Below are 27,081 nucleotides of genomic sequence, written 5' to 3' on the forward strand. Positions count from 1 at the left end.
ATCAGCCCTGGCCAGCACAGTCAATGGTGAGGGTTTATGAGATTTGTAAGCCAAAACACCTTGAGGCCACAAGTTGCCCACCTGTCATATAAATCATATGTAAAGGACTCAGTCCAAATTCGGGCAGCTGTTTACCCTTTTTTTCTAAAGCAATAAAGGAACATTGCTCTTCAATTGGTATTGGTTAATCCAAGAATAATGTTTTAGGTTTATAACCATCTTGGAGTATGTGCTTGCATGAACAAACACACTGTGTGCTAAAAGATCACCCACAAAACACCCCCAGAATGATGCTGTGTTCCAAGGCATTTGGAATGGCCACCATAAGAAGCAGTGCTGCTGCCTTGAGTTAGGTTGCACATGATCAAATGCAGCCCTTGGGCTGATTAAGGTTTCTCCCTCCCCTCCTTAGACCAACCTCCTTTGAAGTTCCAATCTTGGAAGACTGTAATGTTCCTCTGGTTGGTACCTCTGTCTGCAGCCAGGCATGTCTCTGAGAATGCATTCTCCATACCTCAGGAGGTCTGCATGTTCACAGGGATAATGTTGCCCTTTGGCCTGTCACCATGATTCACCCCTAAAATAATCGTCAGCCTTTGCAGATTACAAGAGCTCTGTCTGTTGCCCTTTGCACCAGTCCTAAACACCCCCAGGAAAAGATTACATTTTCAATGCCGATATGCCTCTTGGCAATAAGAGGCATATAGGCATTTAACTCTTAGCAATTAACAATACAAATATGTTCCATAGTACTATCGTTTAGTTTCTACCAGATAACCATGTATGTGTTGGAACATAGAGTTTCCCTTCAGTTATTCTTGGGGCTTGTCACAAAGTAGCTAGTGGAAGAAAGCCCCTCCCTTGGGACAAAGTTGTTCTTTTCTTTTCCTCCAATCCCAGAAAAAAGAGAACTTCCTAGTCATTTTGGAATATCCTCCTGTTTCTGACTAGAACAGAGATTTATAAGTACAAGGAGAAAACCTCCATATCTCCCTAGTTCTATTTCATAAGTTGTCTACAGATTGGCTGTGCCTAGTGTTCCACTCCACCTGTCATAGGGAATTTCTATAATTAATTTTGAACTTGGCTTCTATACAGTTTGCTCTTGCTGCAGCTTTCTACTTTATTCAACATGCATTTCCATTATCTTAATACTATTCTCTGAAACATTAGGGTATACTACTAGATATTAAGACAAATGCATCCATGCATTTTGTGTGGCATGCAAAGCGAGAGAATTCAGGTTTGTTGTATTTCTGCACTACAGTTCTGTATTGTCTCTTTTTTGCTGCTAAGATCTCTGTACATGGGGTCTTCCCAGTACACGTATAACAGAAGTTTGCTTTTTTAACAGCAGGGGGCACCAAACTTCCTCTAGCTACAAAACAATGAAAAATTGTAAACTTTTTATGAACGAACATTGCATGGTAGAGTGTGGTGTATTATGTTTTTAGAATGTTTTATAGATTAAAACAGTAACGCTGCTTATATCTGCTGATTATAGGTTTTAAACATAATAGTGGTACTTGTTGCTGTTGCTGCAACTCAGAATCTGCCAACATTTGTGTAATAAGCTGTCTCTTGTGGCTGATTTTATTATATATCCATACTAAGCAATGCCTTTGTGAAAAGCTTGTGATAAATGACTGCAATCTCTCAGCCAAGAAACTGCTTTTATGCCTCTTAAAAATTGGTATCAATTGAAGAGGAAGGATATATGAGAGCCAGTGTGGTGTAGTGGCTAGAGTGTTAGACTGGGAGCTGGGAGATCTGGGTTCTAGTCCCCACTTGGCTATGGAAGCTCACTGGGTGACTTTGAGCCAGTCATTGACTCTCAGCCCAACCTATCTCACAGGGCTGTTGTGAGGGTAAAATGGAGAGGAGGAGAAGGACGATAATGTAAGCCACCCTGGGTTCCTTAAGGAGGAAAAAAGGTGGGACATAAAGATAATAATAAATATAAATATTCATCTTTATGTAGGATTCAGTTGTTACTGGAAAATAATAACTGTAAATGATAAGAGGCATAATACTTCCTTGATATTTTTTGTTATTTGGCATTGCTGTCAGTTCATAATCAAATTTGTACTGTTTGCATTTGCTTGGGGGGGGGGGGGTTAATAGAATATAGCCAACTGAACATGTGATATTTTCTCATAATATTTTTAATATTGCTGTTATAGCGCAAAGGATGTTCTAACTCTGAATCTTTTAGAAAAGACATTGGAAGTATTTCTTTTCAAGCAGATTAAAGATGAGTTGCTTCCATACAACTTTATTTATTTATTTATTTATTTCTATACTGCCGAATAGCCGAAGCCCTCTGGGCGGTCCACAAAAATTAAAACCAAAGAGCACACAATAAAACAATACAAAATATATAAAACTTTAAAACCAAAGTATAACAATATAACCAGAATAAAACCAGAACAAAACCTAGCAGCAGTGCAGGGATTTAAAATACAGATTTAAAACAGCAAAGCTAAAAGCCTAAAGAGCTAAAATGCTAAAATGCCTGGGAAAATAAAAAGGTCTTCACCTGACACTGGAAAGAATACAATGTAGGTGCCAGGTGAACCTCACTAGGGAGCTCATTCCACAACCAGAGTGCCACAACAGAAAAAGCCCTCCTTAGAGTAGCCACCTGCCTCACTTCCTTTGGCAGGGGCTCACGGAGAACTTCATGCGTGAAATATTAATTATGGTTTATTAAACAGAGGTTTAGCATGTCATCCAGCCTTCCCCAACCCGGTGCCCTCCACATGTGTTTACTTAATTACATTATCCTCCCTTTTTTCCTCTTTAAGAAACCCAAGGCAGCATATATAATTCTCCTCTATTTTATCCTCACAACAACAACCCTGTGAGGTAGGTTAGGCAGAGAGTCTGTGACTGGCCCAAAGTCACCTAGCAGAATTCCATGGCTGAGCGGGACTAGAACCCAGATCTCCTGACTCCCAGTCCAACATTCTAGCCACTACACCACACTGGCTCTCGGACTGCAACTCCCATTATTCCGAGCCAGCTTGGTCTTTGCTGGATGGGAATGATGAGAGTTGCAGTCAAACACCTCTGGAGGGCATCAAGTTGGGGAAAGCTGAGGTAATCTAATGATGGCTACTACCTTGCTGATCAGAACTGGTTATTAAAATAGATATAGAGGGGAAAGGTTTATTCACTAAAGCACTCCAATTTGTTTTTAGATTTCAGGGTTTCATTTCTGCCTGTGTCATTTATTGCCTTGTTTCCTTGGACAGATCACATAATATTTCTGGAGCATAAGACATATTACTACTCCTACTTCCCATCTATAAAATGCAGTTGCAGATTCTGTTCAAAGGCTCTGCCTGTTGGGCATTTGGGATGATCCAACAACAGCATTGTTGGTCCTGGTCCAATTCTGCCTATAGGTCAAGGGTGGGCAACTTGTGGCCCTCCAGTAGTTATAGCCTACAATTCCCATAATCTCTCACCATTAGCTATGCTGGCTAGGACTGATGGGAGTTGTAGACCCAAACATCTGAGAGGTGACAAATTGCCCACCCCTGCCTACTTAATTTGCTTTAAATCACTCTGATCCTGACATAAGTTAGCACATAAATGTAAATAAATAACATAGAATTTACTTTGTGGACCTTTCCTAATGGAAAGAGACACAAGTATTACAGTTATTGTGGCTATGCCCAGAAGTATAAATGCTAACATTTGAATTTTTAAAGATAAATGTATGCCCTACCTTTGTCCTGCTCTAGACTGAGTCCTGGCTCTTTGCAAGTAAATACAGGGAGCAATGCAATAGAATAGTCAGTTTGGCAAGCAAATGGTCAAGCACCCAGATTTCAGTCCAAGGAGGGTTAGGCTAAGGCAAGAGTGGTCAAACTCCAGGCAGAAGTCAGAAGCCATGCAGACAACAAGGATCAGTCAATAGCAGGAATGGTCAAGGTAACAGGCAAGAGGTAAAACACAGTAAATCAATCAGGTACATTACTCAAGTTCAGAAGCAGAATCAAGAAACAGTCCAGGGTCAGTAGCACAGAGCATCCAACACAAGGTGGCACACCATAAACAAGGTACCAAATACTACAAAGGCATTGTTTCCAGCAGCTCTCAAGTTACCAGTGAGAGCTGATATAGCTAAAGCTACTAGAACCCCACCCAATGCTGAGCTGCTTCCCATTAGAGGCTTGTCAGATGTCCTTCTCATGAGGAGGGCCCAACTCATGAGTACTCCTCTTCAGTAAGCAAGCACTCCTTCGCCTGGCAACCATCCTATCATGGACCTTAAGGTGCCAGCATACTCTGGAGCTAGGTGGTGGCTCAGCATCTTCCTCTGCCTTAGAAGCTGAAAACTCTGTCTCTCTAGGAGGCAGATTCAAAGACATTACCCCTGAGGCTCCCAGACCATCTTGGCTAATGCCACAGTCTCCTGAGGGGCCAGCTGGCTCTGACGGTTCTGGCTCCTCCTCTAAAGATGACTCCAGTGGTGGCATGACACCTGGGACCATGACAGTCTTTGACTCTCATGGCCTACTCTCTGACTTCCATACAGGCTCTACAGCCCTAGACTTTATATTACTTTACAAAAATTTATGTGCTGCTCCAAGAGGTTTCTGAACTTTATATAAACCAAAAAAGTTACATCCATAATCCAGAAAGCAATAGTCATCAGTAGACAATGGGCTTGATATAGCAGCACTATTAATCTATTAAAAGGGAACAAAAGAGAGTGGAAGCAGAGTAAGTGGCATTTATTATGCACGAACACCAAGTCAGAAGCTGGGCACTGACCTTGCTAGAAGAGCAATGTTCTTCTGGCCTTTGAGCGGGAGGAAGATTTTTAGAGAGTAAAGAGACAGCTAAGGGAATTGGCTGGAAGACATGACCCTAAAGGTTTGCCTCCATGTCTCCTCAAAACCACAGGGGATGATGAGATGCAGCAGCATTGGCTCTGATACAAGGTCACGAAGAGAAGTAGCTGCAACACACAGGCTGCCTCAGCATCCGTTGTGACATTTCAAGGGATCCTGGGATTCAACTCTTAGTTCCTAGGAATGAAAATAGATACTTGTTATATAAGCGTGCTTACAAAATGATGTTTGTTCCAGATTTAAACCCGTGAGACCTGAAATTAGGAGGGAGTTTTGTGTGTGTTCTTTCAGAAAATCTTTGAAGGAGGTTGCTTAAGGCAGAAGACTATTGGGAGTGTAAGTTTAATGATTGATTTTAGACTACAGTCCCTTAAAATTCCGCAAGTGCATTTACAGTGCAATCCTGCACATGTCAACTCTAAAGTAAGTCCCACTGAGTTCAATGGGGCTTACTCTCAGGATTAAATCCTATAGTCTCAGGGTATGGGATTAAAATCTTAAATTATGAAGATTACGTAGACTTCAGTAAATATAGTTTGTAATATTTAATGTGTCACCTCAAGAAGAAATAACTTTTATCCTGAGTTGAACTGTTGTGAAACAGAGCTATAGAAAGCCTGAAGACCTATTACAATACTGCAGTCAAGGCTGATTTTAGATCTAAGAGAACACGCTAGATATAAATAATTGCTTTGGCAGATGGTGATTAGTAGTCAGATTCCTTATACAGACAATTACTGTAGTACAAAAAGACGCATACTGGCTTTCTAAGCAGTTTGATATAGTAAACTATTTTCTATAATGGTAGAGCAACAAAACTAAAGCCTATCTGGATTAGAATGGTTCATGCTTTGAGGATGTATTCAAATAAACCCCATAATATTTGGAGTGACTCGAATTTCTAGTACTGATGTTTATAAACCTAAGTATCAGATAAATATCACATTGCACCCTCAAACTGCTTTAACATCACCATTGTGCTTGTGTTTTCAGTAACCCTGTGAAGTGGCAGCATTATTCCCAGTTTACATGTTGGGAACTGAGGCACAAAACTGCACAGTGACGCTATAAAACTGGTGGGACTGGAATCAGATCTTTCCTACTAACTATTTTACCCACACTGGCTATCAGCCTATATATACCTATATAATTATACCTACATAAACCTGAATAAAATTTAATTGTACCTATAATAGGAGAAAATATATGTCATTAATAAGGCTATGTGGTTTTAGAGCAGTGAAACAGAATCAAAATGATGACACAAATATTTTCTGAGTATGGCTCTGTAGTTCTTTACAGGCATGTGCAACCAAAGGCCAAGAAAGATCATTTTAATAGCCTGATTTCTGCAATTTGACTATGGTTATATATTTCACAAAATCATGCTCACAGCTGCAGAAACAAGCTAATTTTTAGGAAAATACACACTGAATTCTTTGTGAATTAACTGATTATAAAAATTAATCCAGAATGACAGACATATCAGCAGAAATAATTTGGACTGGGGTATTAATATGGCAGAGGTCCCACTTGATTGCTTGGGGGAAAAGGTTGGTCTTTAAAAAAAATGCCATTATCACCAACATTAATTATGGCCCTTCATTAACATTTACATTGTATGCTATTTCTTGTTTGTTCGGGATTATTTTTCAACTTACAGAAGCTGATTTTGTGTGTGTGTGTGTATTTGTTTTCCTTGAAATGGTGGCTTACAGAAACATGTGGCCCGTGACAGTGTCTCTTATTAAGACGACAAGGGATACACAATTAGTACATTTCCCTACCAAACAGTGATAGTGGGTTCTGCTGTACAGATAATTACAGCGGTGCTATAATTGCAGTTACAAGAATTCAGGCAACTGTAAGTAAAACAGTTGGCAGGAACGCAGTCTTGATTTCTGCCATACTGTTTCCAAATTCATTTTCTGTGAAACTTATCTGATTTTGTTTTCCTAGGACAAAAAGAAACATTCCTTGCTTAAAATCAAGAAAATGTGTTTATTACTTAAATAACTTATTACTTATTAAGAAAGTAAAATGACCAATATCAGTAATGCCTATATTTAAATCTAAAGTGTGGCCATCCGTTGTTCCATTGGGAACTGGAGGCTATGGTGCAGCAGATACAAAGCCTCCCCCAGACCACCCTCTTTTTACTGTTATTGCTGTCAGAGCACCAACAGTGGAGCAGCAAGGGTTTCTGTGCCCACCTACTTCTCTACCCACAGACCTCTTCCACTTTGAGCAGAGAGGGAGATCCATTCTGTCCTATAGCCCCTGAAACCTCCTTCCAGGAACTATAGAATTGCAGTCTTAGAAGACATCCTAGAAATCATTTACCCATTTTACAGATGAGAAATGCTGATGTTAAAAATCTCTGTCTTTGGAGGTGTGGAAAACTTGGTCTTAGGGTGAGGACTTCTCCACGAGGTCAGTCCCATCCCTATCTCCAAATGTGGAGAATCACCCCTCAGCACTGTGCAATCCCTTCCTTCCGCTCCCACCATTAAACTACACCCCTTTATTTAAAATACACCTTTTCCCCTAAGGTAGCAGATCATTAGGCATGAGACAAAACAGATCAGAGGTAACAGGGAAGTAAACAATGATATATAGTATTTTATTGAAAAGAAATAAACAAAAAGGCATATTATTTATAAATGTTGTTACTACTTTTAAACAGGGTTTCTGTACAGTTACTTTTACCACCAAACAGGTGGTGTGTGTCCCCCATACCAACTTTAAGCCAATTCCCTCATCAAGCTCCACCCCAGTTAACTCACAGGCCTAACAATGAGAGCCTAAAAGACAGTCTTCTCTCTGATCAAGATTGACTTACACCTGGAACCTTCAAGGCTCTCCTGAAGTCTTCCAGCAGCTGATCAGTCTTCAGACCAGCTGTCACTCAGGCTTCAGCTATTTCCTCTGAAGGCTGCTCCAGGAGACTTTCTTCCCTCATCTGCCTCACGTGCCTCAATTTGGCCTCCCAGTCTTATAGCTGCTCTTCTTCCTGGCTGATGTCAGGCTCCCCAGCCTCTCACAAACACCTCCTGATGACTCTTCCTCAGGCAAACTCCCCTGTCAGACTCCTCCTGACAGACTTCCCTGTCAGACTGTCTTGTTAGAACCCTCCAGCCAATCAGCTGTGGGGTGGCTGACATTCTGCCACCGCACCTCTATTTAAACTTAGGACCAATGGGCATCCTTAGAATGTTCCATTATTCTCCAGTCAGATAGTGCCAATTTCAATCCTACCTTCCCATATATAAGGACAGAAACCTGGCTTCATTTTCACTCTTAGTAGTAACAATAACTGCCATTTTGTAGCACATCATATTTACAGTGTAACTCCTCAACATAAACCTCAAGCAAAAAGCATACATTTTTCTTCCTCTATTAACTCATTCAGTCCTTTAGGGCACAATCCTATCCAGATAGGTGGCCATCTCTGAACTCAGAGGCAACCGCCTATCCAATGCAGGGCAGGAGAAGCACCGAGGGGATCATTCCCTCCGCACTCCTTCTGCCCTGCATTTTTGGCTAGACAGCCGATTGCAGCTGTCTAGCCGCAGGAGGGCTGAGCGGGGAAGGAGGCTGCTGTATGACACATTGGAAGTGTCATACAGGCATTTCTGCCCTTTTTGGCCGCTCCACACTCCTCTTTTGTGGAGGGGGGAGGCTCCGAGGTTGGTTCCCGGAAAACAAGATATCCTGTGATCGTCTAGCCACTGTCTAGCGGCTGTAGGATTGCTCCCTCCACATTGAGACAGTTAAACTTTTACCTTAGTTTTACCTCAATTTCTTCACAGCAGCAATCTTATGGATCCATAGCAGAGTCAGTGGATTCATAGCAGAGAATTCAGTACCCAGGCAAAGCAGATTAATCACATCAGTGTACTCCACTGCCGTTCTTATTCCCAGCCCCGGGAGGGTTAGCTGGTATGTCGGTGCTGTAAGTGGTTGACACTAACTGGAAGTTGGAAGACATGGGCAAGGGCCAATACAAGCAGCAGAGCTCTAGCTTGAGGAAGTGGAGCAAGCCGAGCAAGCCAGCATGGCTTCTCCTCACTGCCATCTACCAACACTGCACATAGTATAGCAACAATCTAAGCAAACCAGGCTCATGGGCCCTGCCGCTCACAATGGGGGAGGCACAGGCCAGTTCAAGAGGCACTGTCTGTGCATATCACAGAATGAAAAGCTGAATTACTCTCAGCACTACACACAGAAAGACCAAATTTTGGATTTCCCCCTGAATAACTTACAAAGCTTCCCCCAAAAATAGATGAATGCAAAAACCAGCTTTTGCCTCCTTGAAGCAGCAACCAGGGGAGAGGGAGGACAGAAGCCTCCAAATCTGCCAGGCTGATAGTCATCCAGTTGGTTCGTAACCCAAAGTGCACCATACAACTTGCACCTGATTTTTAGAATACTCTTCCAACACAAGGTATTTTGGCTTCAAATAGATAACAAAGCTAGAATAGAATGCTTCTACTTGGCACCTAGTTTTCTGTGAGGAAATACTTTTTTGTAGAGAGGAGCATTCAACTTATATGAGTCCCTGTCTGTAGAAGTGCAGCCCAGACATAGGTTTACCCCTTCAATGAGAAGTAGGCTTTAATGGTGTAAAAGGAGGAAGGAAAGCTGTCTGCTTTCTTTCATGTAAATCCAGTGACAATAGCAGATGTTAAGAAATTCATGATCACAACTCAGAGGAGAGACAGTCACCAGAAACTTAGCTCATAGCAAGACCATCCAGGAATCATTTGCAAGGAGCTAAGAGAAGATGAAGATGTACAGATGATGAACAGAGATATGATTAACACCAGCACAAAATAAATGTTAAACATGCAAAAGAAAGACATCCACCAAAGTATTTGAAGACTATATATGCTAAGCTGAGTTGCGAAATGACAAATCAGTGTAGCTGCTGTTGTTTGTTATATGAATTTATTTATTTATTTATTTATTTGCAATAATTCTGAACCATGGGGTTTGTTTTGAATGCCAACACTGAATGGAGTTCACACTCCTTCCATCCAAAAATCCACCCCTGGTTACTTCAAACTTTCTCATTTATCATAATTTGGGGCAGGGAATCATTTTATTGCTACTATTATTAAACAATTGGGAGTTGAAAATATACTGTAAATCCCCAGAGATGTACCAGTAAATCCCAACCTATGTTCTGTCTGTCCAGAGCTTTTTTTTTCAGGACTTAAATTACTCTAGTGAAAAGGCACTGACTTAAAAAAAAAAAAAAAAATCTCATGTGCATTTACACAACAATAAATAATCATGTGTTAATATACACATGAACATAAACATGTGTCTGTACTTGCCAGTTTAATTCCTGTTCTCAGTCAGAGATGAGTTAAAGTATGTTAATTATTTGCTACTTTATGTGTTCATGTGTAAACATACGTAGCATTACTGCCAGCACAGGCTCAACATATCAGAAGTTAGTCTAGATTACAATACTTTCCCATTTTGTACATATGTTTGATAGTAGAAACAAATTGGTTTATTTTCCCTTCCAAAGGAGAGATCTTTGGAAGATTTCTACTGTTCCTTATGTGCTTTTGTTGGAAAACAGCAATTGGCTACACATTTTTAAATCTCACTATCTTTAGATTTATACACATTCTCCCCCCACCCCCCTTGAGCTGAGTTAAAAGCTGTTGTATTGATTCTGGTGGTTGGAAGCCATCTGATAAATTATTAATTTAGCTTTATTTGGCAGGTATGAGTTTTCAATTGATCCCTTGAAAGACTATGCACATTCTGTCATAGAGTTGCTATCTTCATTTTAAAGATACGATAGCATGAATGAATATTTTATGTATTATCTGCATAAATGAATATCGACTAAAGGGAAAGTGTAATTTCAAACGAAAACTGCTTGCTTGCAAACGAACAGTTTCATGGAAAGCACACCTTTCATTAGAATGCACCTAAAATTCCCTACTTTAGATAATGATTTGAATGGTAGCTGATTAGTTGTTTGTACCACTCACTCAATGAAGCATTCATAGAATCACAGAATTTTGGGGTGTGGAGGGTGTCTTGAAGGTCATCAAGTCTAACCCCTTGCCCAGTGCACGATTCAGCCACAGCATCCCCGACACATACCTGTCCAACCTCTGTTTAAATACCTCCAGCCAGACTGTAACGGTCTGTTCCACTGACTTATCATTAGAAAAATTATCTTCATATTTAACTGAAATCTCCTTCCGTCCCATGATAGTACATCTCTACAAATGCAGTGGAATGAGAGAAAACAAAATGGTAGAAGGCTGAGGTAGTAGAATAAATTGTAGCACTTCAAACAACAGGTGGGGAATGCTACTTTCAAGTGTGTCCCGCACCCAACCCCCACACATAGAAAACTAGGTTCTGATGTACCCTGTTGTTTGCTGTGGTGTTGTTGTTGTTTTTAATTTACGGGGACTGAGCATTCTTAATGTAGGAAACATAAAAGACTATGACATCCTACCTGTAGTTTGAAAAAGTGCAGTCCAGTCTACCACCTTAGCTTACATACTACAGCCTGGTCTACACATGCAGAAGAATGAAGTGGGAATGAGATGGTAGAGTCCTGAGGTGGTACACTGGACTGAACCACAGCAGATGGGGGAAATAATATTTTGAATGTTCCCCTGCGTTAAAGAAAAAGCCTGCAAGTAGTAAACTATTTTAGCAGGTAGTGGGGCTGATGTGCTAAGTTCTAACTAGTAAGGAGGGTGTTGCTGTTTTTACTTAGAGGAACATTCAAAATGGCATCTCCCACCCGGAGCCTGAAGTGGTACAGTTCATGCTGCCCTCTTATTCTGCTGCATTGTAGACAAGGCTAGATGTACAAGGCTGGACTAGTGGAAGTACACTAGGCCAAGGTCATTCCTGCTTCAAATTTTATTTATTTATTAAACTGCATTGTTCCTCCAGGGAAGGATCTGCAAATTCTCAATTGAAAAAGCCCCCCCCCCCCCCCCCGGTGTTGCTCAGCTTTAGGGGCTATTTTAAAACATAGTTTCTAACTAACTATATTGGAGGCTAAATTTATGAAAGTCCTCAACTTCTGTTTTGTTTTCTATGTCAATCTGTGTTCATATGAAGGCTTATCTTGTACGTTTTCCAACAGTGGGAGATTTTGGAGTTTAAAGATTGACTTATTGGCCTCCTTTTTTTTAACGTAGATATTATTTATTATTTTGTGTAAAATATAATTGGAAATTCTACTGACATCTCAGTAATGGTATTTATGCACTGAGCTGATAGGAAAATGCAGATTACATAAAATAACCTTGCCACATGAGTTTCCATGATGTGTTTTCAAGTTGCATATAAAACTTGTCACCAGTTCTGCCTCTCAGATCACATATGGGAGAGTGTTTCAAAGAGTAGCTGCCATTACTGAGAAGGCCTGTAGATACTGCCCTATGTGTAGGAGGTGAATATACTAACCAAGCCATTTTTCTCTTTTGTAATGAACATGCATGCATGTTTTGAGAACAAAGTCTGTAAAAATGCCACCTATACTTCTTTTATTTTAATTTATGTTTGAGCTCATTTCCCCATTTTAGAAATAGCTATTCCACATTTGTAAGAGCATGGTGCATACATCAGCTGTGTGTGCAGCACACCTCTGGTTAAAGGCCCCCTTAGGCCCATGTTCATTATTACACATGGATACATGCAAATTATGTGTCTGTGTAAAGGTTGTGTGGCAACAGGGTTCATTTGCTATCTCTGACAGGCCACAAGGTCCATCCTTAAGATCTATTGCAGTCCACCATTTCTGCTATCACCTTGATGCTGGTTGTGAGGCATGAGGCAAGTCACATAATATATGACTTAAGGGTGGTGTTTTACTTGGCGAGTCATAATATTTTGAAGGCCTGCATTAATAAAATAGATTATGTAGTCCCGCACTGATCCATTCTGAATCTGCAATTGAAGTACATACGAAGAGCCATGCTGGATCAGACCAAAGGTCCATCTAGTCCAGCATTCTGTTCACACAGTGGCCAACTAGCTGTCGACCAGGAACCCACAAGTAGGACACGAGTGCAACAGCACCCTCCCACCCATGTTCCCCAGCAACCGTTCCCCAGGTGTACATAGGCTCACAGGCTCTGGTACTGGACGTAGCAAATAGCCATCAAGATTAGTAGCCACTGATAGCCTTTTCCTCCAGGAATTGATCTAACCCGCTTTTAAAGCCATCCAAATTGGTGGCCATCACTACATCCTGTGGTGGCAAATTCCATAGTTTAACTATGCACTGTGTGAAGAAGTACTTCCTTCTATCTGTCCTGAATCTCCCACCAGTCAGCTTCATGGGATGACCCCGGGTTCTAGTATTTTGAGAGGGAGAAAAATGTCTCCCTGTCCACATTCTCCACACCATTCATAACTTTGTAGATATCTATCATGTCCCCCCTTACTTGCCTTTTTTCCAAGCTAAACAATTCCAGCTGTTGTAACCTTCTCTCATAGGGGAGATGCTCCAGCCCCTTGATCATCTTAGTTGCCTTTTTCTGCACTTTTTTCAGCTCTACAATATCCTTTTTTAGGTGTGGTGACCAGAACTGTATACAGTATTCCAAGTGTGGTCGCACCATAGATTTTTATAAGGGCAGTATGATATTGGCAGTTTTATTCTCAATTCCTTTTCTAATTATGCCTTTTTTACAGCGGCCACACACTGGGTTGACATTTTCATCAAGCTGTCTGCCACAATCCCAAGATCGCTTTCTTGGTCGGTCACTGCTAGTTCAGATCCCATCAGGTTATACTTGAAGTTGGGATTTTTTGACCCAACATGCATCACTTTACATTTGCTTACATTGAACCGCATTTGCCATTTAGATGCCCATTCTCCCAGTTTGGAGAGATCCTTTTGGAGCTTTTCACAATCCCTTTTCGTTTTAACCACCCTAAATAATTTGGTGTTATCGGCAAACTTGGCCATTTCACTGCTTACTCCGAATTCCAGATCATTTATGAACAGGTTGAAAAAGCATTGGTCCTAATATAGATCCCTGTGGGACCTTGCTATTTACTTCCCTCAATTGGGAGAATTTACCATTTATTCCTACTCTCTGCTTTCTATTCTTTAACCAGTTACTGATCCAGAAGGGGACCTCTCCTCTTATTCCATGACTGCTAAGTTTGCTCAGGAGTTTTTGGTGAGGGACTTTGCCAAAGCCTTTTGGAAGTCCAAGTAAACAATGTCTACTGGATCACCTCTGTCTACATGTTTATTGACACTCTAAAAAGTTTAGTGAGACAGAACTTACCTTTGCGGAAGCCATGTTGATTCTTTTTCAGCAGGGCTTGCCCCTTCTATATGATTACTAATTTTATCTTTAATAATGCCTTCAGCCAATTTCTCTGGAACATACATTAAGCTAACTGGCCTGTAATTTCCCAGATTCCCCCTGGATCCCTTCTTGAAAACTGGTGTTACATTGGCCATCTTCCAGTCCTCTGGTATAGAGGCTGATCTTAGGGACATGTTGTGTATTTGGTTAGAAGATCAATTTCATATTTGAGTTCTTTGAGAACTCTAGAATGGATCCATCTGGACCCAGTGATTTATTTGCTTTCAATTTATCAATAAGGTTGAGAACTTCATCTTTTATCACCACTACTTGCCTCAGTTCCTCAGATTCCATTCTTGAAAACATCAGGTCAGGCACAGGTATCTGTCCTATATCTAGACATTTATAAGTAGACATTTATATTGATTAAAACAAATGTACTATTACTGAGTTTTGATATGTGAAAAAGAATCTAAAATAAAATTTACATTGATTTAATTATTAATTAACAGTGTTTCAAAAAGCTTCATAAAAGCAAAGATATAATGCTCATATGCATTGGTTAAATGTACTTAAAACAGTATAGTTCCCAAGCTCAATAAGAAAAAAGCTAAAAAGTAAGCCACCTTGGATCCATTGATTCCAATGGAAGTAATTACCCTAAATTCATATGTATTTCAGCTCAACTGATTGTAGATTCAGCTGTTTCATCTGCAAGCAGTTTTTTTTAGTTAACCTAAAGTAATAATAATATTTTTCAGACTAATAATTTTGATATTATTTGAAATGTATAGGAAAGATTGTCAGAATTTTAAAATTAGTGTACAAAATACACAAACTAGAATTCCCTTTATGAAATCTTCTAATATTCTTTTTTTTTTTTTTTTTAGCCTTTGTGGTAAATTGGCTTCAGCGGTCTTTGATGCAGCAGAAACCAATAGCTAGGTCATATTATAGTAGAGGTAATAAATGTCTTAATTGTTTTCTGCAGAGTCATTATTATCCAAGCTGTGGAGGTCTTCACTCCTGTTCTCTTCAGAGGAGCTATTTTAAACTTTTTGTGCTAATCTTACTCAATCCTTATGCTTGTGACTTTGCAGACATTTTAAAATATACAGGATCAAGGAATGACTCATTCTCCCTGTTCTTAATTGTGGAAAATACACATCAACCAGAAAACCTCCCACATTGACCTAATAATCTGAACTCATCTCTTCCAGAAGCTTCCAAGGGAAATATGATTCTTGTCATATTATGTGAAGGGCATGGGACAGGCCTATAGCATTTGGTCTCTCCCAAACTAAATACAGCTCCCCAACCGCATAATGTGGCCTGCCAGTTCTTCAATGTGGTCTCTATGCATCACACATATGGGCTCTGTGCTTACGTGGGGCCTCAGTTCAGGAAACTTATGTAGCTGAAGAGTTTGGGCAGGAACCCTTCCCCCCATTGTCCCACTGTGCAGGTTCCTGCTTATTCCCTCAGTTCTCTTCCAACCATCATTGTGGTAGCCTCGTGAGGGAACTTCTCTTGCATTCAGGTCATTCTGAAAGCGTGTTTAAAAGCTGAGGCTTTATTATTCCTTTCTCCTTTCTATCAAAGTTTTCTGTCTTTACTCTTCTGTGTTTTATTTATATTGTTTTTCTCGCAGTCTTGCGATCGCCCTTATGAGCATATGGTCCATAAGGTGCCATTTAGAAAGTGTCTGTTGTGGGGGCAAGTCACCACCAACATTCTTGTCGCCTTTTTTTTGCCTTCAAGAAGGCCACGTTGTTGAGGCTTGTCCTCATTGCCAAGCTTTTTCTAAGCAGGCAAGGCTAAATTGTTTATTTACTTATTTATTTAGGGCATTTTTACCCCACTCTTCAGCCGAAAAAGGCTCCCAGAGTGGCTTAAAAGGATGAATATTAAGACAGTCCCTGCCCTCAGGCTTACAACAACTGAAAGCTGCTCTTCTTGGGAGCAGGCATTGGAAGCAGTGGAGGAGCCAAAAGGTATGGAAGGAAGACAACCTCACCCTCAGAGAGTTCACCTGCCACCCAGGAGCTTGCCTCAGTGTTGGGGATATCCTCCCCTCAATGTCATACTCCTCCGAGTACACAAGATCCCCCCACTCTGGGCCAGTCTTTGGCATTTTCACTGGCTAAGAAGCTGGCCAAAAGGGCTAAAGTTTCAAAGCAGGCAGGCCTGGCTTCTTTGGAACCAAAGAAGAAGAAGAAAAATACTTCCAAAAAGTTTGAGGATTTTTCTCAGGATTGAGCACACCCCATGGTTCTGGCTGCTCTCCCTGAGCTTCCTCTGGCATCTGGAGATTGACAGCGACCTCCAGTACCAGTCGCATCTCCTAGTAATCTAACTCAGGATCGAGCATGTTCTTCGCCTCCTACTGCTCCCCCTGACTCTACTCTGGCATCTCAAGATCGGCCTTATCTCCCATTGCTGCACCAATGCCACGAACTCAAACACAGTCACCTGTTCTGATGACTGTACCTCCCACTCCGCCAATGGTATTCTCACAAATCCCAATGGTGCATCATGCTCCTGTGGAAGATCCCATTCTGATCAAATTGACATCAGAGGGTGAGATTAGAGACCCATCCCTGGTGGATCCACCCACTCTACGACCTTATCTGTACCATCTACATTGGTACAGAACTTTCCAAGATCAATATCCAGGATCTCTGGATTCACTACACTCCATTGCTTCCTTCAACAGAGGTCATCCCCCTAGTTTTTACAAGCAAGCCATGATCAAGATCGGTCCAGATACTCATTCTCTAATTGGGAGAGATGCCCAACCTGATATTTTTGATACAGGAGACCCCACGACTGGGAGGAATACTGTGAGGATCTATATTGTGCTTACTGCCCTCCTCACCATCGTGACCCTCCTTATTGGGATGTGAATCGATACCATTGGTGTCCAGTAGCCACCCTATCAAGATCACCGGATTGGGAAGAAGGTTTTCAAGCACCTCTGCTGATTGTAGCTCCTGCTCTGCAGCCGTGACACGCCACTCAGCTGCAGACCACTCCATCTCGTGGACAACCACCGGCAACATTACAGTCATCACCACAAATTATTACTGGTTACGTCTCGTTGCTCCCCCACAAGGAAGGCGATCAATAGGCTCTGCCACAGGCTTCACCAGGGGAATCCCACTTTCTGGTATGGAAGGGTATTGACACCATGTCTCAGTCTTCCTGCCCTTTGTCCATTTCTTCACTAGATGCCGTTATTGGGTCAAATTATGCTATCTTGCTGTCAGAGGACCTTGGACAATTTTCTAATCAGGTTCCGAGAATGGTGCAGTCCACCCAGCAAGTGACTGCAGAGCTATTCTGGCCTGTGGCAATACCTCTCTTCCTGTATTGGAAGAGACCATTAAACAGTTCTGGGAGGCCCCCTTAATTATGCCACCAACATCTAAACATTTAGATGGAATGTGTCGCTTGCAGGAAGCTAATGCTGAATACCTGATTAAACACCTCGCTCTGAACTTGATGGTCATAGAGGCTGCACAGGGGAAGTCTTGGAGGACACATTCTTGTCCAACTGATCAAGATGGCAGATGCCTTCACCTACTTGGGAGAAAATTATATTCTTGGGCAGCAGTGGACCTAAAAATCTCTAATCAGGCAGTTATGTCTGGGTATCAGCTGTTTCTGTGGGACAAGGCTGGATGACAAAGTGGATGACAAGAAAGTGCAACTCATCTCTTCCAATCCAAGGCAATGAAGCTGTCAAGGCAACAAATAAATATGTCTCACCATCAAGTTGACTGTGACTCAAAAGTCCTCGTCAGTTCCATGGCTCTACGTCGCCTACTTGAGGTCGCCTGGCCTCCCCCAGGAAACTAGAGCCTGCATCGGAGACCTACCCTCTGATGGCCAGGACCTGTTTAATACAAAAACTGACGACACATTAGAATCAGTCCAGAAGGCCCATACCATGGCATGGCATATGGGATTCCTGTCCCAGCATCTGCTAAGACAACAGCCCTGGTCCCAAACATCTACCACCAGGTATCAACCCCAACAACTGGGGTCTTTGCAGCAGCAGCACCCTCAACCGGTGGCATCTGGAAAGTCTTTCTCAACTTCAGAGCTTCACAATTATCACCATAAAGGGGACAGCAGAAATAAGTGGTGCCTTTGACTCAGACTCCCTTCTTCTTTGTCCCTCTTCTCATCTCCCCTTCTTCAGAACTCTTCCATCTTCTTATCGTCTGTCCTGGCGCAACATCATATCGGACTCATGGGTCCTCTCCATTGTCTGCAGAGGTACCGGATCAAGTTCATTGCCCTCCCTCCACTTGGTACCATGTATGTGACAGCTCTTTCCCAGGTCCTGTACCTTAAAGTTCAGACACAGCTTGAGAAGGGATCAATTGAACCTGTCCCACACACCCAACTTTGGGGAGGTTTCCACTCTAGGTACTTCACGGTACCTAATAAGGATGGAGGACTCCGGCAATCCTGGACGTACAGGAGCTGAATCTTTACATTTCTCCCAGAAAGTTCCGTATGATGTCCTTAACATCAGTACTCCCTCTTCTCTCCAGAGGAGATTGGTTTGCCTGTATCGACCTCCAGGACGCTTATTTCCACATCGCCACAGAAAATCATACCGATGTTATGTTACCTTTGTTTTGCCATCAGTACCGGTGGCTACCAATTCTGGGTGCTACCCTTTCCTAGCAACCGCTGCAAGGGTATTTACAAAGTGCATGGGTGTGGTGTGCTCCCACCCTAAACTGCTAGGCGTCAAGGTATACCCGTATATAGACAATTGGCTGTTGGTGACATCAATGAGAGATCAGCTTTGGTTGATAGAGGTGACCTACAACCTCCTCCAGGAGCTTGGACTCTATATCAACACAGAGTAGTCTCACTTCCAACCAACACAAAGGCTTCCATTCATAGAGGAAGTCTTGGACTCTCAACTAGGTTGTGCATTCCTGCCAGGCACCCAGGTACAGCCACTGACATCCTTGGCAGTAAAACTCCTCATGTGTAAGTCCACCACAGCATTCAGGGTGCAACGTCTATTGGAGTTTATGGCAGCGATGATGGCTGTTATTCATTATGCCTGGTTGCATATGAGACAACTCCAGAATTGGTTAATATGCAATTCTGATACTGATCGGGACACCCATTGGACAAGGCTATGATTGCCTCTGCCTCAAATCCTCTGTTCGATGGTGAACTGTACCAACCAATCTAACCCAAGGCATGTCGTTCCTTCAGGCCTCCCCGTCCATAGTAGTGACTATGGATGCGTCGCACTCGGGATGGGGAGCTCACTGTCTGGGCCTCACAGTCCATAAACGATGGGTATCCAATGAAGCTGCAGAGCTCAGCAACACCTTGGAGCTCAGGGCAGTCGACAAGGTGCCCTGGACATTTGAACTGAATCTGGTGGACAGACTGGTCCAGGTTACATCGGACAACAATACCAAATCACTCCCCTTACTCACCTTTACACTCCAGATTTTTCAGGAGTGCATCCCTCGCCAAATTGGACTTGTGGCAGTACGTGTTGTTGGTGTCAGCAATGTGCTGGCTGATCAAATCAGTCAAACCACATTGACCTCCCACAAGTAAGAGATGGACAGATAGGTACTAAGGACACTTTTCCAACACTAGTGTACACTGGAGGTGGATCTGTTTGCCACACAACACAATACCTTCTGTCAGACTTTTTGCAGAAGGGCACTACACGGTGTTCGCTTCAGGGAGTTGCTTTTGTCCACATATGGATGGGAGCTCTGTACTACCTTTTCCCTCTATTCCCACTAATCATAAAGATCTTGGCAAAGATTGCGACAGACAGGCCCACGTGCATCCTTGGTGGCCTTGCCAGTCTTGGTTTGCTCCATTACTCGGAATGGTGCATGGTCAATGCCAACGCCCCCCATTGCATCCGTGTCTTCTACCAGGGAGAATGGTCAAATCTGTCACCCAGACCTAGCAATTGTCTGCCTGACAGCACGGAAGTTCGGGTAACAGGCACAGCTTCAGTCCTGACAGCAGTACAAAGGATTCTTGATGCTGCCCATAAGCCCTCTATGCAGTGCTCCTACTCAACAAAATGGACCACTTTCTCTTCCTTTGCCCAAGCTCAAGGATTTCATCCTTTACGGTGCTCCTTGCACCAAATTCTACAGTTTCTCGTCTCTCTTTTTGAGAGAAACTGTCATGTCTAAGAGTCTCCTTCTCTGCTGTCTCCTCGTTCCACCCTCCAGTTGAGCTGTTTTCTGTCTTCTCACATCCAGTTTCTAAAAGGGTTTTTAATCTGGCACCACCATTCCGCTGTCTGGTATTGAGCTGGAGCCTTCTGGTAATACTAAAGGCACTTTCATCCAAGCCTTTTGAGCCACTGGCAACTATGAACCTGCACCTTCTTTCTTGGAAAGTAGCATTTTTGGTGGCTTGACACATCTGTGTGACACACAAATGAACTCTATGTGCTTAGAGTGGACCAGCCTTATCTCACCTTTCACCGAGATAAGGTGGTGCTCAGGCCTCATGTTACTTTCCTGCCAAATGTTGTGTCAGACTTTCATCTAAACCAGGACATTGTTTTGCCTGCTTTCTTCGCCTCACCATGTATGCCTTAGGAGTCAACCTTGCACACTCTCGACATTCATAGCGCTTTAGCCTATTACAAGTCAAGGACTGAACAGTTTCGACTTTCACCTCTCCTTTTTGTGTGCTACGGTGGAAAGCGCGAAAGGCCAGCTTCTCTCAACTCAGCGCTTCACTTCCTGGTTCGTGAAGACCATTGAGCTATCCTATGAGCGGATTGGACTCAAACTGTCTGCCCCAGTCTGCGCTAACTCTACTTGTGCAGTAGCAATATCAGTTGCATTCAACAGACTGGTTGCCATCCCTGAACTGTGCCACTGCAACCTGGCTGACACCACCTACCTTTGTTAGACATTACAGACTAGATGTTCAGGCTAGAGTTGACTGTACGATCCTTTTGTTGCACCATCCGTTCCTCTGTTTGTAACAGGACACTGACCCACCACCTTGTAAGTTAGCTTGCTACTCGCCCATATGCGTGATGCACAAAGATCACGAAGAAGAAAGACAGGCTGCTACCTGGAACTGTAGTTCTTCAAGTGGTCACCTGTGCATTCACACAACCCACCTGCCATCCCATCTTCAGTGTCATACTCGAATTTGATGTTGGGTAACAAAAGTATTCCTTCTCAGTTCCAAGGCTACAATGTCACTCTCAAGGAACTGAGGGAATAAGTGGGAACCCGCTAGGGACATGCGCAGTGGGACAGTGGGGGAAGGGTTCCTGCCAAAACTTTTCAGCTTCAGAAGTCTCCCAAATCGAGGCTCCGTGCAGGCACAGAGCCCTTATGTGTGAATGCACAGATGATGGCTTGAAGAATTACAGTTACAGGTAGCAACTTGTCTATATTTGACAACCATCCTGTTTTTGCAGTCCTGAGTAGGCAACAATAATAGGATTACCGAGTCCTGATAGGCTTCCATAAATAACTGGAGGGCTGGATCTGGTTTTGCGAATCACTAGTTACACAGGCCTGTATTCGTGGCTAGTCCTGTAAATAAGATTATGGCTCATCACCTCTTGATCACACCTTCTTAGCTCGTATATCAGGGCAATCACAGTCATGTGAGTCGGCCTGAGATTTTGATTATTAATAATTACACAGTCAGAATAGTTAAAGCTATCAATAAGCATAGTCATTACAGTATCTCACTAGATGACTGTGTGAGCCACTCATATCAGCTGTAGGTGAGCTGAGAAATCTACATTTACCACAATTAAGGCTGGAAGAATGGTATATTTAAATAGCAACTCATTTCCCAGGACATTTTTCAGTAGTCCCTATATATACATTTATAAAGGTTTATAGTATACTGCTGTGGGGTCCTGTAGAAGCTCTAGCTTTGACAAAGACCTGATAACATGATGTTAGCTTTTTATTATAGTTTCTTTCTACATTTTGAAAGAATTCAGCTGTTGAATCTGTAAAGAAAGGGTAATTTAAAATGAATTAGGATTTTGTTACCTGATGTGGTAACATACTAAAAACTAGAAATGATCTTAATATTTCATATTCATCTGAAAGAAATCATGTACTGATAATTAAGGGTGCAATCCTTGAAGTCCATAGCAAAACCTTCATTGAATTATAATGGAGCAGAATTGCAGCCTAAACGGATATTGCTTGAAATTACAATGCGCAAAACAGTATTATAATTATTTTGAAGGAAAACCATCAGCAAAAGAATTATCAAGTGGATCCAATGGATTCTTCTTAACTTTGTGCATATAAAATGTTATGTAAAAATTTTGTATTGTCAGACTATTCATAATGGCTTGGATCAAGACAAAGTTAGTCATGATTTAATCCCATTGAAATTAGTGGGATTAGTCAATGAGATTAAAGCATCGTGTTTAATTTAGTCTGAATTCAGCTGAATGTTACCAGGTTTCTGACAGTCTAGTGCCTACGTAATGGGCATTTTGAGCAAGTTTTTCAGTTTTTCAGCAGTAACTGATACATAAATCTATTGCATAGGAAATATATTCATAATTGATTTATTCTGCAGTGTATATAATTAATATTAAATTCTCCTTGTTTTTACACTCCTTTGAGAATACTAGGTAGTTCAGTATTAAGACAATTCGTATTATCTTTAAATTGAATTTGAATTGTAGTCCTCAAAAGTGTCCCATTAGCACATGCCCATTACTTTCAACATCACTTCTTCATTATTCTGATTGACAGTATACTACACATACACACGCACACAAACACACAGATCTACTTTATCACTAATAAAGGTGCATGGGGAGGTGGTGAAAGAGAAAAGAAAGGATATGAAGGCCTCACCATAAGCTAGACTAGAACTATACCCTAAGGACCATCAGAATAGCCCCATCCTCCTAGCACAACTGCAACGTTGCACTGTTTAAAAGTATAGCAGTCTTGAGGAATTGTTAACAGCAAGTGGAGTTGAATTAATCCATTGAGAGTAAGAGGAAGTAAATTATTAGGGAAAACCTGGAAATGTGACTGGGCAATTGGAAATGGAGTGGGTGAAATGTTGAGAATATGGATGGAAATGGCAAACGTGAGGAGAGGTACAGAGATGAATGTAATGAAGGGGGAGTGCTAGAAAAACTGAAGGGTAGATAGGTGAATCTGATGGGCATTTGGAAGTAGAACAGAGATAAGTGAAGGGAGTTGGTAAAGGGGGTTATGGGAAGGCAAGTAAAGACAATAACTATTGGAAGAAAGGCATATAATGAGGGTTACTGTTTGATACAGGGTTAAAGGGGACAAAGTGAGGGCAGGAAGGGAAGTCATGACTAACTAGTCCCATTGATTTCTGTGGGTAAGTATGACTAAATCTGGATCCAGTCTTCTGTTCAAAAGAAGATGAAATATCAGCTGAATACAACCCTGAGTAAACTTCCCCTGTTCTTCCCCTCATGTCATTCCATGTTGTCATGCAGTAAAAGGGTCTTGTTTGATTGGAGCAGTGGGTGTGATTAGTACAAAAGAACTAACTGCTAATTGGGGTCTGCTAATTCAAAATTATTGCATGCATTGTTATTTAATGCTACTGACATGGTGGATGGCAGTCAGAATTGTGAGTGCTTTATTCACAATATACTGTTTACGCACAGGTGCCAAAATGAAACAATATACTTCCAGCCATCTTTTCAAAAACATTTTGTGTTAAATATTTGTTATACATATTTTCTGTGGCAAAATAATAAATACATATCCATACATGCCCAGAAGAGTTTCCCAGTAGAGAACATGTTAGAATAGATGTGTAGAGATTTATTTTCTGTTTAAATTAATCCTTCAGTGCGTAAGTGCCTTTACTATTTCTCTGTTGATTTATTTAATTCCTGTATAGTCATGGTTGCACTGTTAATGCTACAGCACAAATGTATTTGTTCAATTTATCCTCCATTTGGTTTTAAGATAGCTTTCTTTGATGAATATGCTAAGATGAATATGCTAGATGAAGATCAGTCAAGTTAGAGGAAAGGGAGGGATGGAGAGTTCTAGTCACATGTCCTCGACATAACCCCTATCCTCCAATCCATCTATCGACTACTTCCTCAAGTAGAAAAAGGAGCCAAACTTGGCTCTGTCCCCTCTTTTCCCATCCCAAACATAACTTCTAGCCAGTAAGGAACACTTTCTCTTTTTGACCCAGAGGTTGCATTCAGCATGAGTGGGGCAAGGGGCAATTCTTCTCTGTCTCCTTCCCTCTTCCTGGATTCTGCTGGGTAGGAGGAAGCAAAGCATCAAATAGTGGGGGAAATTTGGGGGTGCTTGGAGGTGGAGCCAGAGCCAGGGGACAGACAAAACATGCCAGGAACACGTTGATGGCTAGGCAAAGCCCCAGTGCAAACAGGAAGCCTTTTATAGCTTTTATATGGGCCCATTGTCCAGCCTGGCTGGATAGGAGCAGACCAGAACCTGGCAACATTTTACTGACCAGGAAGAAGCTTGAAACTGCCTTGGTGATGGCTCACCTCATGGGGCAGCTATGCACAGAGAAAGGGTTCCTGGCTCTAGCCCCAAGGACTCCTGGCTCACTGGAAACAAATTCCTTGCCCTTTCCCACAATCTTGTACGTACTTTCAGAATGGGGGAAAGAGGCATTGGCATCCCTATTTATTTAAATGTCCATTCTACCTTACAGATTGAAAAAATCTTACAGGTGACTTACAATATTTGAATGAACAATCAACAGTATTGAAATACATTCCATTAAAAATAAAACAAAACAAGAAAAAGCATTAAGAGCAAAAAGCAGCAGCATAAACGGAGTGCCTAAAACTTATTAAACTGGGCACCAGGAAAACAGTACAGGAGGGGACATCCCAGAGTCATGACAGCACAACAGACCACCCCCTAGTATTGGTGGCACCCGGGGAAGAGCCACTGATGATCTTAGCTTCCAAGGCAGCCAGCTGTCAGGGCAACCAGAGGTGTGGAGTGCAGGCTTTGTCCTTACCCCAGTCTTGTCCCCAAATAGGAATGATTGGCTGCTATTTATTTATATGGAGGAAAGTAAAAGCTTGCCTTTGGGGGCCAAATCTTCCCCTTGTATTTGATGCCTGGAATGACAGCAGATTTTTCTCCCCTTCTCAGCTGCGTTCTATATTGCAGTGTGTTCTTCTTTGCCCCACAGAGCTCTGTGGGGAAGCAGTGAAGAACCAAGCTAGCCCCTCCCTGCATAGTCCTGCTTGGGTTCTCTTTCTTGGTCATACTAGAGGCAGATGGAATGTTTGTGCTTTTATATTATGGATAGATGACTGAACAACTACTGTTGCATGCTGTTTTATGTGATCAAAATGAATAGCTACTATCCTTTCTATTTTTTAACTTGTGCAAATAATTTTTCATTAGCAGATGAAGGCTTCTGTTTTAGGCACAGAGATAGCAATTGCTTTGCTGCAGTATCTAGCACTTTTATTCTTTTTGGTATTTCATTTCCCAGCATATACCTGCCCAGACACTATTATTTGCTAATAAATATATAATTGCCAACTGAGGAGTGCAGGTTGCTAAGGTAAGAAGATGATGATATTTGAAACCAATCATGTATATCCTTTATTGCAAATAGTCTCCACCATAATTCAGTGTATACATAACCTTGCATAACTCGTGCCAGAGGTTACATATAACCCTCTTAGGTCTCACAGTGTGCACAGTCCTTCTCTACTGCGCTGAATTATGCACTTTGTATTGAACATCTAGCACAGAACTATCAACTTACTGACAGCTGGTCTTGGCCCAGCTCTCTGGGGTTTCAGGCAGAGTAACTTGTTGGCCCTGCTACCTGAGATCTTTTAGATGGAGAGGCCAGCTATCGAACCTGGAACCTAATATTGAACTTGGAACATAATATCGAACCAGCTATCAAACGATGACAATCATGGGACTGTCCCAACATGTCATTGGCCCAACGCATGTAGCAGGGCACACTAGACATGTTTTTTTCAGCCAGTCATGGAGATGGTGACCTGAAGGTGGGGGACTTTGAACCAGTCCCTTTCCCATGGTCAGATCACTTCCCGTTGAGATTTAGATTGAAGGTGGCTTTTCCCCTCTGCAAGGGTGGGGGACCAATTAAGATGGTCCGCCCCCAGAGGCGAATGGATCCAGATGATTTCCAGAGGGCTCTAGGGGTTTTCCCGGCTGATATGGCTGCAGCTCCTATCAAAACCCTGGTTGATCTGTGGAATGCAGAAATGATGTGGGCAGTTGACACAATTGTCCCTGAGCGCCCTCCCTGCAGTAAAGCTTGTATGGCTCCATGGAATACCCTGGAGCTGAGAGTGACAAAACAAAATAGGAGATGGCTTAAGTGCAGATGGAGAAAAACTCCTAGTGGATGCAATCGACCACTGCTATGTGCCTATGGTAGGGTATATTCAGGAGCAGTGAGGGCAGCAAAGGAACAACATCTCACTGCTTCCATTGAATCCTCTGTGTGCCACCCAGCAGATCCTTTCAGGGTTGTCCACGAGCCTATTATATGTTAGGCCTAAGAACTAGGGATGTCGGAGAAATCCTGCACGGACCCCAATGAGGCCGGATTCAATAGAATCCAGCCCCCCGAAGTCTGTGGAGGATCAGATTGCCTACCTCCGCCTCCCCTGCAAAGTTCTCGCCGGCGGATCCTGCCTGCCTCCAGCTCCGAAGTCCACTACGCAACTTGCATCCCTGCTCTTTGATGTGATAGGCTATGTAAATCTTTACGTAGCCTATTGCACGAAAGAACAGGGACGCAAATGGCGTATTTGCGTCCCTGTTCCTTCACACAATAGGCTACATAAAGATTTACGTAGCCTATCA

General features: G+C 42.2%; 1 protein-coding gene across 1 annotated transcript in view; it reads left to right on the plus strand.

Annotated features, from left to right (window-relative positions):
• RNF180 (ring finger protein 180) overlaps window positions 1-27,081 on the plus strand; it is a 101,007-nt gene that overhangs the window by 25,465 nt on the left and 48,461 nt on the right. The gene's annotated exons all lie outside the window — the stretch shown is intronic.

Source organism: Heloderma suspectum, chromosome 2 (genome assembly GCF_057233095.1).
Source record: "Heloderma suspectum isolate Gila_16-S chromosome 2, 16-S_ref, whole genome shotgun sequence".
Lineage (NCBI taxonomy): Eukaryota > Metazoa > Chordata > Lepidosauria > Squamata > Helodermatidae > Heloderma > Heloderma suspectum.